Raw genomic sequence first — 12,275 nt, 5'->3', positions numbered from 1 at the left:
GATGACTTCTCCCTCCTCTTCTCCCTATTCCCACCCTGCAAAAATTCGGATTATTTGTGCACTGTTCAGCCTGCATTTCGAAAACGAGAATTTTAGAAAGAGTGAGAACACAACTCATAAGCAGAACTCTTAAGGACAGCTGGAGTCTAAACCTCACAGAAAGCGTCACAATTCAAAGCCAAACTCTACCTCGTTCCTTGTCTTCCTGGCAGGGGCCGTCTTCCCAGGATCAGCCCTGTGGCTTATTGACTTAATTGGTTTCACTAGAAAACCTGACGGTGTGTTTACAGATGTGGGTGCCAGGTCTGCTTCCTCCCCGGGAGAACTGCGGGTTCTGAAGGGCAGAGTTGGTGCCGTGTGTGTGTGTGTGTGTGTGTGTGTGTGTGTGTGCGCGCGTGCGTGTGTGTGTGTGTGTGTGTGAGAGAGAGAGAGAGAGAGAGAGAGAGCGAGAGAGAGAGAGAGAGAGAGAGAGAGAGAGAGAGAGAGAGCGCTCGAGTCTGCCCTTTAGAGAAAGGGCGCGCTGCTCTTTGAGGATAAGCAAGACTGAAAGACAGAAGTTTTGCTCCCCGTCGGTCTCCCCAATCACCCCCACCCGCACCCTGCCACCGGAGATTTTAAAGTTAGCCGTTCTTTCTCCTAGGAGGAGGACTGGGAAGAAGCTGGGGGCCAGGCTCTCCTCACAACGGCCTCCCGGCTGCAACTATTTGAAGGAAACTTTCAGCGCTTTTAGGATCACCACGCTTCGCGACTGATTTGCGAGCACAGCAAACGGGCTCAGGCGGGCGGCGCGCACTGAACGCACAGGGTTGAGGGTTGCGGGGCAGTGGAGGGGCTGGTGAGAGGTGGCGGAGAGGGGCTGCCTGCCTGGCGCTGGCGTCTGGGTAGGGGCTACAGAGGGACCCCCTCACCCCCCACTTCGGTTAGGCGCCCTATTCGGGGCCTCTATCGCCCTCCCTCGTCCTCTTCCCTGTCATCCCCCTCGGCCCAGCGGGGCCCCGCCGGCTGGTCACACTCGGCCGACAGGTCACATCGCCCGCGCGGGAGCCTCTGATTTGAAGTGTGCACGTAGCGGACTCGGGCCGTTTCTTCTTGCCTTTCATTCCGGTTACTTTTGCTCCCCTCAGTCACTGATAGGGCCCGGCTCCAAGACTCAGACTTTTAAAGCCCTAACTCGGAGGCCCCTTCCTTCCAAGCCCCGCCCCAGAGCCCCCGCAGCCCGGCCTTAAGCGGGTGACCCATCCTGCGGCACCACGCGAAACCTAAGAACTCCTGGGCCCAAGTGAAACAGGAGTCCCGACAACAATGAAGAGTGAGAAAGATACTCGGCCTCTTCCCAACCCAGGCCGCAGAGGCGCAAACCGAGAAAGGAAAGACAAATGAGCGTTTTAACGCACGCTTGAGTTTCCCTTTCTGACTACCGTGTACTTTAACTCCCCGCCACCGAGGGCTTTGGATCCCTTCGAGGCTTTCTGCACTTCACGTGGAATCCCCTGTTTCATTTGCCAGCAGCTCCGTCTGCTGAGAGGACGGTACTTTGGGGACTGCCAAGAAGCAGCAGACACAACTCGGCTTTGCCAATACAGCATACGGTTTTGTTCTCTCCTCCTTCCCCACCCCCTTCCTTGACCCGCCTTCTGGGGCGAGCAGGAGGAGGCGGAGCAGGAGGTGGGGGAAGGGTAGGGGTGGGGGAGGATCTGGCACAGAACAAACAAGTTCTCCAGCGAGTTGTTTACATAGCAGGTGGACCTGACGTCAGCCAGGAGGCTCCACTGCAAATCTGAACAATATTCTGCCCCGCGTTTTCCTCTCCCTTGAAAAATTTGGGGGACAGGAGAAGATAGGTGGCTGGGAAAGGCAGGCATTCTAGCCAGCTGTTTCCAAATCACTTTTTGGAGCAATAACAATAACAACGGAAAGTAAAACAAAACAAACAAACGGCGCAGCAACACTTTAGAATCTTCTAAGGCGTCCCTCCCCCCACCCGCACCTCGGAGACGAGGCGGCTCCGCGCTCAGTGTGTGTACAGTTTGCATTGCCAACAACACGCGCGCGCGACTGGGTGCGCGCGCCCGTCAGCGCACACACACAGACACACACACATACAGACACACACACAGATCCGGGTGGGGTGAGCGGCAGCGCGAGACAGCGTGAGCCTCCGAGAAAGCGCGAGACACGCCGGCGCGTGCAGCTCTGCGACCGCTGCTGTGCCCCGGCTCCAGCCCCGCGCCACCCGCCACCCGCCCGCGAGCGCCAGTCCCGGTTATTTATGCGGCGGCCGCGTCCGCCAGCTGCAGCTTCCCGTGCTCCCCCCCCCGCCCCCGAGGGCGCGCCCCCCTCTCGCGGCAGCAGCTGCGGGGACTCGGCGCGTGGGTGTGTTTGGGGGCTTCTGCCTCGGCGGCACGGGTGCCACCTCCCGGGACGCTGCCCACTGCGTTCCCGGTCGCGGTAAGTTTTTTCGCCCTCACTCTGGCGCGCTGCACCTCCGCACCCTGCCGGGTCCCAGCCGCCCCCACGCTGGGCCCGGCTGTGACTTTACTCTGCTCCGCGCTCCTCCTGCGGCGGTGGCGGCAAAGTTTCGCCCCAGCGGCTGCGCTCCGCGCGACGAGACGAGTGTGACATGTGTCAAATTTCGGCCCGGCGTCGGGGTCTCGTTAGGGACCCAACATCACCACTTGTTGTTCTTGTTCATTTTGCTTTGTGATGGGGGAAGGGGGAGTTGAGAGAGGGGACATTGCTGTGGGATCATGGATGAATTTTAGTTTTGAATATGCAAAATGTTGCCTCGTCGGGAGAAACAGCGGCTGAAGGAAAATGTGTCGAAACACCAGATGTGTGTTTGTTTGCTCTGTTGTTTTGTTATTTTTAATGTTTATTTTCTGTTCCCCCTCTTCGCTTCCCCCCTCCACCCCCTCGGGGAAGAAAAGCAACAGTGAAACATCTGGCGTTTAGAAGCTCACACTTTATTGATCCAACTGCTGACCTTTATTTACTCAACTGGGCAAGTGCACACTTCTCGTTTGTAAGTTAGGCACTTCAGCCGTTCATTTCAGAAATACTTCTCTGGGAACAAGAGAGGCTGAAAGGGACACTCCTGTTTCTGGGTGAAGAAACTCCTGGCCCCTAGTGACGTTTCGGGATAATCGTGCATCTCAACAGCTGCCCTGATCACGCTTTTTCCTCTGTCCACGCGTTAGCGCGACCGCTTCACCCGGGATCTATCCCGGCTTTAGTTTTATTCCGCTTTGGAAAGGTCTCCGAATGCTCATTTTTTGTGGGTGCGCTTGGGGTGAAATCGCGCCTCACCGTTCTTCAGGGAGGGCATGTGGGAAGGCGCGCAAACACTTTTCGGAGATGGGGAGGGCTTCTCTGTTGGCTTTTACCTGTAAGTCTGCGATGGCCCCGGGCGAGCTGGAGGGCGGGCGGGAGCTCTGGGTGGACTGTGACCCCCGCAGAGCGCGGGTCGGGACACCCCTTAGCGCTCACGGAGACGCACGTGCGGCGGCGGCGCGGACCCGAGTCGGTCGGTGGCAGCCGGCGCCAGCCGCGCCCCCGGGGTCCCCGCGCTGCTCTCCCTACAGGGTAGATCGGAGCGCGCTGTGAAACCCCGACAGCGATGTGTGTCTGTGTGGATCTTCACTTGCTGTGGGTGTTCGGGCCTCTCTAGAGCAGGGAGGAAAAAGTTACCCTACTGTCCTCAGAGTTTGAGATCTCTTAAGTAAGTCTCTCAGGGACCTGGCACTCAGGGTGACACTTTGATTCGAAGGAACCTGAGGGGAAAGACACGTGCAAGTCTGGGGCGTTGTGAAAGCAGACCCAGGTCACGTTTTGCCTAAGGATGAGTCAAGGGAGGCCGAACTGGACGCCGTTTTGGAGGCTCTTCAGAATCCGGAATCCCCAAGGAACTAGACCCATCTGTGTATTTGTTTATTCAGCTTTTTAGCCAACAGATTTAAGCCACTTAGTGGACAGCTGTTCTCTGTAATAGTCGTAATTTTCCCCCTCCACATTTTCTCTCACCACATGTTGAAATCCAGACAGTTTCTTGATCTTGAGGATTATTCCTAGAGTACTGTTTGCTCCCAGGTGGGGAGCCGTTCGCGGCGTGAGGTGAGCGAAGCGGCCTGGGTGAGGTCTCAGAACCGGCTGGAGGAAGAAAGGCCTGGGAAAGGCTGTGGGGATGTGTAAGGTGGGCACATAAGTAGTCATCATGGATTCAGAAGTGCGTAAAGGGCTACCTCCCCAACAGGTCTAGAGTCTACTTGGAAGAATAAAGTAGTAGCAGGTAAGCAGAGGGGAGAAAGTGACGCCCTGGTGTCAAATAGCTGAAGTGGACGTTTTCCAGCTGGAAGTATTTGGAGAGATTTACTTTTAGAAAACAAAAGTTTGCCTGGAAGGCACATCTTTGCACACTCTTCTAACTCAAATAGTTTCGTTAGGCAACAGTGAAGACAGGAGAGGTGTGTTTAATAGCAAGCCCGTGTTAAAGGTCAAAACTGAGGTAAAGATGAGCTTTCAGATATTTTCATCTTCAAGTTTGTGTTGTGGCATACCTCGGGAAAAGTTTTATGTTGTCAAGGGGCCTGTTTATCTTTTCTGTCACTATGAGTTACGGATAAGCTGTTTTTTCTCAATGTACTGGAATTTTACAATGTATTTCTTAATGTTGTTAAACCGTTTTTAAATGTATTTATTTAATGATGTTAAAAACAAAATTTTTAATTTTGCTTTGTATGTTCATTAATAGAGTGGCTGTAGTTATGTGCAATGTGGTCATTATAATCACAGTATTTCATTCTGGTTAGAACTTTTAAAAGTGCTTTTCTTTCCTTTTCTCTTATTTTCCTTCCTTTTTCTTTTCTTGCTCTTATTTCTGTTACTTGACTAGAGTCATGCTCAGTAGTTGTCCAGCTCAATACTTCCTTAAAGACCTCACTGTTTCATTGTTACCAAAAGTTAAGTGAAAGAAATGTTTAATTGTGGTTACATTACTAACTCTTAAAGAGAAGACTAGAAACCTGATGATGTTCCTGAAGGTACTGTGAGAGAGGACAATCAATAAAGATAGATCACCTTTAAATTTCACTTATAAGTACAAGGATTTTTAAGGTAATAAATTGTTAACATTCAATTTAAATATACAAACACGATAAATACTGTCTTTTTTATACATAGTTTGTTAAAATGCTACCATGTCACTACAGTGGATACAAAAACAAATAGGGCAGTCAAGGGGAGAAAATGTAATAAATAACAGTTATGAACTATTTATAATTGTTTTTCAAAACTCTCCAACTTATATTTTGGAATTCAGAGTGATGGAAATTCTAGAATGAATATTGTTTTCATAGAAGAGGAAAGAGGCCTTTAATTACATTATGATATTAATAGATTTATGAAATGATTGTGCATGTGTAAACTGTTCTTGGAATTTTATTTCTTTGCACAGATGTTAGTGCAGAAGTTTTGCTTAAAAAAAAAACACCTTGTACATTTTATAGAAACCTAAAATGGGGAGTGGGGGAGTGGATTGTTGTTTGTGGCACATCATAAAAAAGGAAAAGGGTGAATATCATGTTTACAGATAACCTGTAATGAAAAGTTATATTTACTTGGTATAATTAAGAATTAAAAAAGACAAAATAACTCTCTTTTAGGAGCTGTTTAGATTATACTTTATGAAAAGCATATTTAAATATGTGAAAATAACTGCAAGGTTTGATTGAGATTCATAGGGTAAATGACAGTACAATGAATGTAGCCAGACAAATTTATCAGACATTTTTATTTCAAGAGAAGATGTAAGGGGTACAGAACTTAATTATATAAAAGGGATATTATTTGTGATATCTTAAGGATTTATAGCTGGTTCTGCCTCATCACCCTTATCTATTTCTTTGTTGACAGTCTCATGTAAAATCTCTATATTACAATGCTGATAGGAAACTGAGTGATGGAAGACTTCCTATCTTTCCCCCCTCTGAGTTAAATCAGAAAGAGATCATTGATTTGTAAGACAAGAAAGTGATTGAGGACAGAGGTCACTAAAGTTCTCTTGATATGATTGGTAATAGACAAAATTACAAATCAAAGTTGAATTCAGAAATATCAATTCCATTACAATAACTGAAGACTAATTTTTAGCATACTCAAACTGATTTTTTTTCCTTGAACTTTTTGGTAGGTGGTAGTACTCTCAACTGTTATAGAATGAAACTAACATGTTCTAATCAGTACCCAGATTCATTTTGCCCTTTGATTTAAAAAAAAGTCTATTTCTTAAATTAGGTCCAATGAGATTTTATGATTTGCATAGTTTTTTAAAGAAACCTTATATATGTAGACCTTAATTCATAGAGTTCAAACAAACTTGCTCAAATCCAAACCAGAAAGATTGTTGTTTATATACTTAAGGCTTCTGAAAAGGTAATCCAGGTGCTTGAGACTTTCTTTACATGTTCCAGTGCTCACAGTCTGCAGATCATCTAATTCCTAATTCCAATCTTATAAACTGTAGTTTACTTTTAGTTCTCATCGTTTATATGAAATAAGAAACATTTCCGTAGCACCAACCATTTATCTCATACTATATTTGGACTTAAGTACTACCACTTCCACAGTTTTTATCAAGTAAAATAACTTAAGTTCTTTTGGGCTTTTCTTTTTTTTTTTTTTTTTTTTTTAAATTAGGTTGAAGTCATTTCATTGTTTTCTTTTGGATGGAGCCAACTCCAAACTTTAATTTTCTGTATTTGTTTTACAGAAACTCGAACTGGACCCCAAAACTATTTGCTTTTTTACATCTTAACTAAGCGTAGTAGTTAGGGTTGTCTAAAAATACCATTACTCTTTTTTAAATTTTATCTCTGCATTGATTTTTTGGAAATTCATTACTATTGAATTACATAAATGCTTATATTTTAGAATGTTATTTCCTGTAGAATATTCCTGTCTTGCAGATATTCTTGTCCATTAAATTAAATGGGTATGTCTACTTGCTTATTTACTTCTGCCTTGTCTTTACCCCTGTTATTTATATATATTTTGTGTGTGTGTGTGTGTGTGTATATGTATATGTGTGTGTGTGTGTGTATATATATATATATATATATTCATTTGCTCCTCCCAGTGTATTTGTCCACCATCCCATCCCCCACTCCCACCTCAAAGTTTCCAGACAAAACAAACAAAACTAAAAACGTAACTGGTGAAATATAAGGAAATATTATGAGTAAATAGGAGGTTAAATGTTGCAATATTGTGTTGTTGGCAAGAGATCTTCAGAGAAGATTTAGATTTATTATGTTCCAACACTATTAATATTACAACAAAAAATAAACCTGGCATCTTTGAATTTGTATGTGACAACTTATTTTCAATAGTGGTATTCATAAAAATGACTTTTCTATAAATAGCTGCTTCAATAATTTGCTGTTACCTCAAATGTGATATTAAGTGTTTGACCTAATACATTTTATGAGCATAACCTCAGTTTTATAATTGGAATGACCAGGAATCTGTGTGTATTTAAACAGACATTTGCTTAGCAGTGAACAGAATATATCTATTTTCTAAAGTGAGGTATATGCTTATCATTCTCATTTTATTTTTAAAGCAATGTTATATTTTAATGATCTATATACAGCTTATGATTCACTTTGAATCCTAATACTTTCTTATTTTATAATTGTTAACTTTATTTTTCCTAAGTTTACTTGCATTTACTCAGGTTTCTAATTTGCTATTTATGGGTTGAATTCTAAAATTATCTCAGTTTATCTAAAAATATCTATCTAAAATTATTAAAAATGCATTTTCTCCATAAGTCATCTAAGGATTTATTTAAAATGTTCAATCTTTTTAATTCTTTGATATTGGAAATATGTATCCTTTGGCCTATACTCAATTACTTTTTGAATTCAACTCACCAATCAGTTGGTGTGATTTCCTTCTATCCACTAAGGGTATCTAGAACGTACCTTCCCATTATATTGATAAATATGTTATATAGAACTGACATGTTCATTCCTTCTGCTGTGGCAAATTATTTTTATTAGCAATAGTGAATAAAATGTAAATGTTGAAAAAGCACATTGTTATGAAGAAAATGAATTCCTGAAGAGTTTAAAAGCTCTCAGTATTTTTTGTTTATTAATGTTCTTCAATGTCCTCCAATTTCTGTCTTGGAAGGCTTAAAATATACTTTATAGAAGATAATGTTGATTTAAAATTTATTTAAGAATTTAGTGCTTCCTTTTTAAATTTTTTCTAATGTAAGGCCAAAAGATTATATCATTAGAATGTTATAAGTTTTTTTTTTTTTTTAATTTTCAATATGTTAAGAAAATTAATTTGGAATTCTTCCAGTGAAAGCTGGTACTAGAAAAACTTAGTTTTTCAGGTTATTTGTTTTTTTCCCCTCAACTTTTGATCCATATGTGATCTCATTTCTGAAGGTTTTTTTTTTTTTTTTTTGCATTATTTTAGTTTTATATCATTTTATGGCATACATCTACAACCATCCTTTTTGCAACTTTTTTTAACCTTAAAAAAACTTTATGAAGTATATTTTAGGGTACAGGAAAGAAATCAGTGCTAGACATTTTTGGGAAACCATTTATAAATTTTCTCACTGGCAGAGAGTAAGGAGAAACTTATAGTACACTAATACAAATATCTTAACATCTTAGCATATGTAGACTGTCATAAAATCATCTCATTTAAAAAAAAAGATCCCCAACATCCTTAAGAACTATTCTTCACCATTATTTCACCCAAATTTATGTTCCAGGATTTGGTCGATCTGTATGTGTATAACTGTAGCTAACTCCTCATTTCCCTTTAGTCTTCATTTTTCTTTTCTTTTCTTTTTTTTTTTCCTTTTTGCAGTCTGTCTTTAGTTTAACTCAAGAGCAAGAAAAATTCTTTGTTCCATGTATCTAGTTAGTACAACCACTGCTGCCATTCTGATCAGGTTCACCATCATCTCCCATTAGACTAATGCAGTAGCTTCCTAGTTGATCTTCATTGTATCCCTTCACAGTACCACACATTATTCTCCACACAACTGAATGATCTTTTAAAAAAATGTCTGATTGTGTCACTTGTTTTATTTAAAACCTTCAAATAGCTTCTTATCTCTCTTAGAATAAAAGACAGAGACCTTACCTAAGTCCATTTTATTTGACTCCTACTATCTGATATTATCTCCTAATATTTTTCTCTCATTCATTTCACTCTAGACACACTGGCCTCCTTCATATTCCACTAAAAAGGACCAGCTCATTTCCAACTCAGAGCTTTTACTCACACTGTTCTCTCTGTCTGTAATGCTCTGTTCTTGGGTATTGCCACATCTTCACTAACTTCAGTTCTCTGCTCAAGCGTATCCTTATTAGAGAAGCCTCCTCCAACCAACCTATATAAAATAACAGAGTCACATGCATCATACTCTATTATCTTTACCATACATTATTTTTCTCCAAAACATTATCATCAACTGACATTTCAAAAAGTTGTTTATTTATTATCTGTTCCCTAAATTATAATGAATATTCCATGAAGCCAGGGATTTGTTTTTTTCACTACTCTAGCCCAGTGCTTAGAACAGTGTCTGGCCCTTGGTGGGAGCTCTACAAATAAATATTGACTGTAGGAATTAATGGCTCATTGGAGGACCAAGAAGTTACTTCTATCTATATCATCACAAAACTTGTTTTTCTTGCAGGTAATTGAAATCACTTTCACCTTACTTTTTCATGTTACACTCATTCTATACCTTATCACATTTAGAAAAACTGTTCACTGCTATATTGGGCAAGTCATGGTTCTTGTCTCAGGCATGCATACTTCAAGTTCAGTTTTCTCTATCCTTTTTTTCTTCTTGATCTGAGAAACAATATAGCATTTAACTTTTGGATGTTGTGAGTAGGTGCTTATGCTTTTGAACAATAAACTCTCAGTAGTTGAGTATTTCAATCTAAAAGTACTTAGCACAAGTTGAACTGACATTTAATCATATAAATCATCATTATATCAGTATAGATAGCATAAGTAGTATATCTAATGGCTACATGACTACACTATGAATACAACATGGTCAAACTAAATATTTTTGTGATTGTTTTCAGGGAAAAGATGGAGAGGAATAGTTGAAAAAGTCAAGTTCTCTTCTGAAAACCCTTAGATTTGTAACTGTATAGATGTCTTTTTTTGCATTGGAATACATAGTTTAAGTTTATAATTTCTATTTTCTCTTTTTCTTTCAGTATCTATCCTTAATCACAGCAGATTGAGGTTAAATGATTTGAAGAAAAGTCCATCTCTCCAAATTTAAAATCCCACCTCTTTAACTTGCTCAAATTGCTTTTGGACACCTATAACTAAGGCATGAATAAGTGATAGAACATTTCATGTAACACCGCACAAAGATCCTACACAGATCTTTTCTTATAAAACCAACATCTTGTAGATATTACTGTCATAATTAGTTTTTCTAATTTAAAATTTGTACTAACTTGCTCAGCAGTTTTATTCTAAATGTCCTGAGAATAGGGAAAGGAGTGTATAATCTCTTGCATTGATAAAAAAGAAGATCTCTCTTGTCCTATTTCTTCTCATTTTTCTCTTTTCTTTTTCCCTCCACTAGGCTGAATTGTGAGAACTTTCAAAATAATTCTGTCTTATATCACCAGTGAATATTTGGCCCTTGGGAAACTGAAGTGAGGCCAATGCAGTTCTAGTGCATAATTATCCCCTCCCCACCCCTTTAACTCACACCTTCTCCTTCTCTTACCTTGCTCCTTAGATATCCAGTGTCCTCCTTGTTGCCATCTAGCTGTTCCAAGACCCAGTGCGTTCTCCATTCCTTGTTCCAAGTTTTCTATTAAAGAATTTTTTTATAATAATAATGCACACTAGAGTATGAATGAAGATTACACTGGAAAGTGTTGAATTATTATTCCAGATAGTATAATAGTCAGCTTGGTTACTACTCAAGAGTTCCATGTTAAGTGCCAGGAGATTTCCTCTCTGGTACTAAGTCTGTCTATAACTACTGCGTGATATTGTGTAAGCCATGTCCTCCAAAATTCAAGAGACTTGATTAACTTTTAGGTTACTTTTGACTAAAAACATTCCATGAAATACATGGAATCAAATTTGAAGCTATGAATACTCTCTCTTTACTAACACATAATCATATTTATAAGAACAAATGGGGAAAAAGGCACTTCCTAAAATAAAAATAAGCAAAAATTGCCATAAATAACTTTGTTATTGTAACTCAGGGGACTCAGTTAAAACTTAAGAGGTGTTGGTTGTTGGTTTTTAAAATTTTTTTCCAGTTGTCTTAGCCCACTGGGTATCTTCACATCACTCCCCTCCTTCCTGTCAGAATGGAGCCTCCCCTTCTTCAGTGAGAGCGCTGAAACAAGGAGAGGAGTAGAGTATACATGGGGTTGATCACGTTAGAGTTACGAAACATGAATAACCACCTGGCATTCTCTTCCCTGAAGGTTATATCATTAATACTCGATAAATATTAATTTCTTCACAATTTTGTCTTGGTCCTGTGTTTATTCATATATATAGCTGTTGGTGGCACCAACCAGAAATGAAGTGTTAATTTGGATAAGCTGCTTGATGAACTTTGTCTTTTAATGGGAAATTTTTAGTTGTCTTTATGTTGCCATAATAAAAAATTAAAAAAAGAAAAAAAAAAAAAAGGAAACACAACTCCAACTATAGGATTATTGTGTATCTTTGCCACGGTTTGGCTTAAAGGGAGTAGTAGTGGGATTTTATATAGTGCACCATATAAGAAGTTTTGCCTCAAATCTCTTGAGACATCTTTCTTCTTCCCCCGGAAACTGCTAACAAATTTTTAGAGCCTCATCTAGATATTTCTGTCACTGCTTTGCTGTCGTATTCATGTGCTGCTTATAATCGTGCCAAATGTACATATCCCATGAAGTGTGCTGTCCCAAGGGAAGTGTGGTCTTTTCTCTTGCTGTCTGCTCTCCTTGTGATAATCAGCCCACTATGCAGATTCAGCACAACTAAGGAGAGCAGCAAGTATCCTTCCTTCTCAGAAAGTAGGGAATAATGAGTGGTAATAGTTTTTAGGGTGATTGATGTAAGCTTCAAAATGTTTGTATTTCAATACATTTTTACTTTATTATATATTATAAAAAATGTATATATTCTTGTGACTAAGAATAAAATTAATTTGACAGCCTGACTTTGCATTGACCAAAGTAAAATAATTTTTAAGA

At 40.6% G+C, this 12,275-nt stretch overlaps 1 protein-coding gene across 1 annotated transcript in view; it reads left to right on the top strand.

Annotated features, from left to right (window-relative positions):
• The first annotated feature begins 2,270 nt into the window (after nucleotides 1-2,270).
• Nucleotides 2,271-12,275, top strand: part of FOXP2 (forkhead box P2) — a 599,809-nt gene continuing 589,804 nt past the window's right edge. Inside the window, exon 1 of the mRNA XM_037836341.1 lies at nucleotides 2,271-2,448. The gene's annotated coding sequence lies outside the window, so the exon portion shown is untranslated. The remainder of the gene's footprint in view (nucleotides 2,449-12,275) is intronic.

Source organism: Choloepus didactylus, chromosome 5 (genome assembly GCF_015220235.1).
Source record: "Choloepus didactylus isolate mChoDid1 chromosome 5, mChoDid1.pri, whole genome shotgun sequence".
NCBI lineage: Eukaryota > Metazoa > Chordata > Mammalia > Pilosa > Megalonychidae > Choloepus > Choloepus didactylus.
This window is presented reverse-complemented; position numbering and strand designations above follow the sequence as displayed.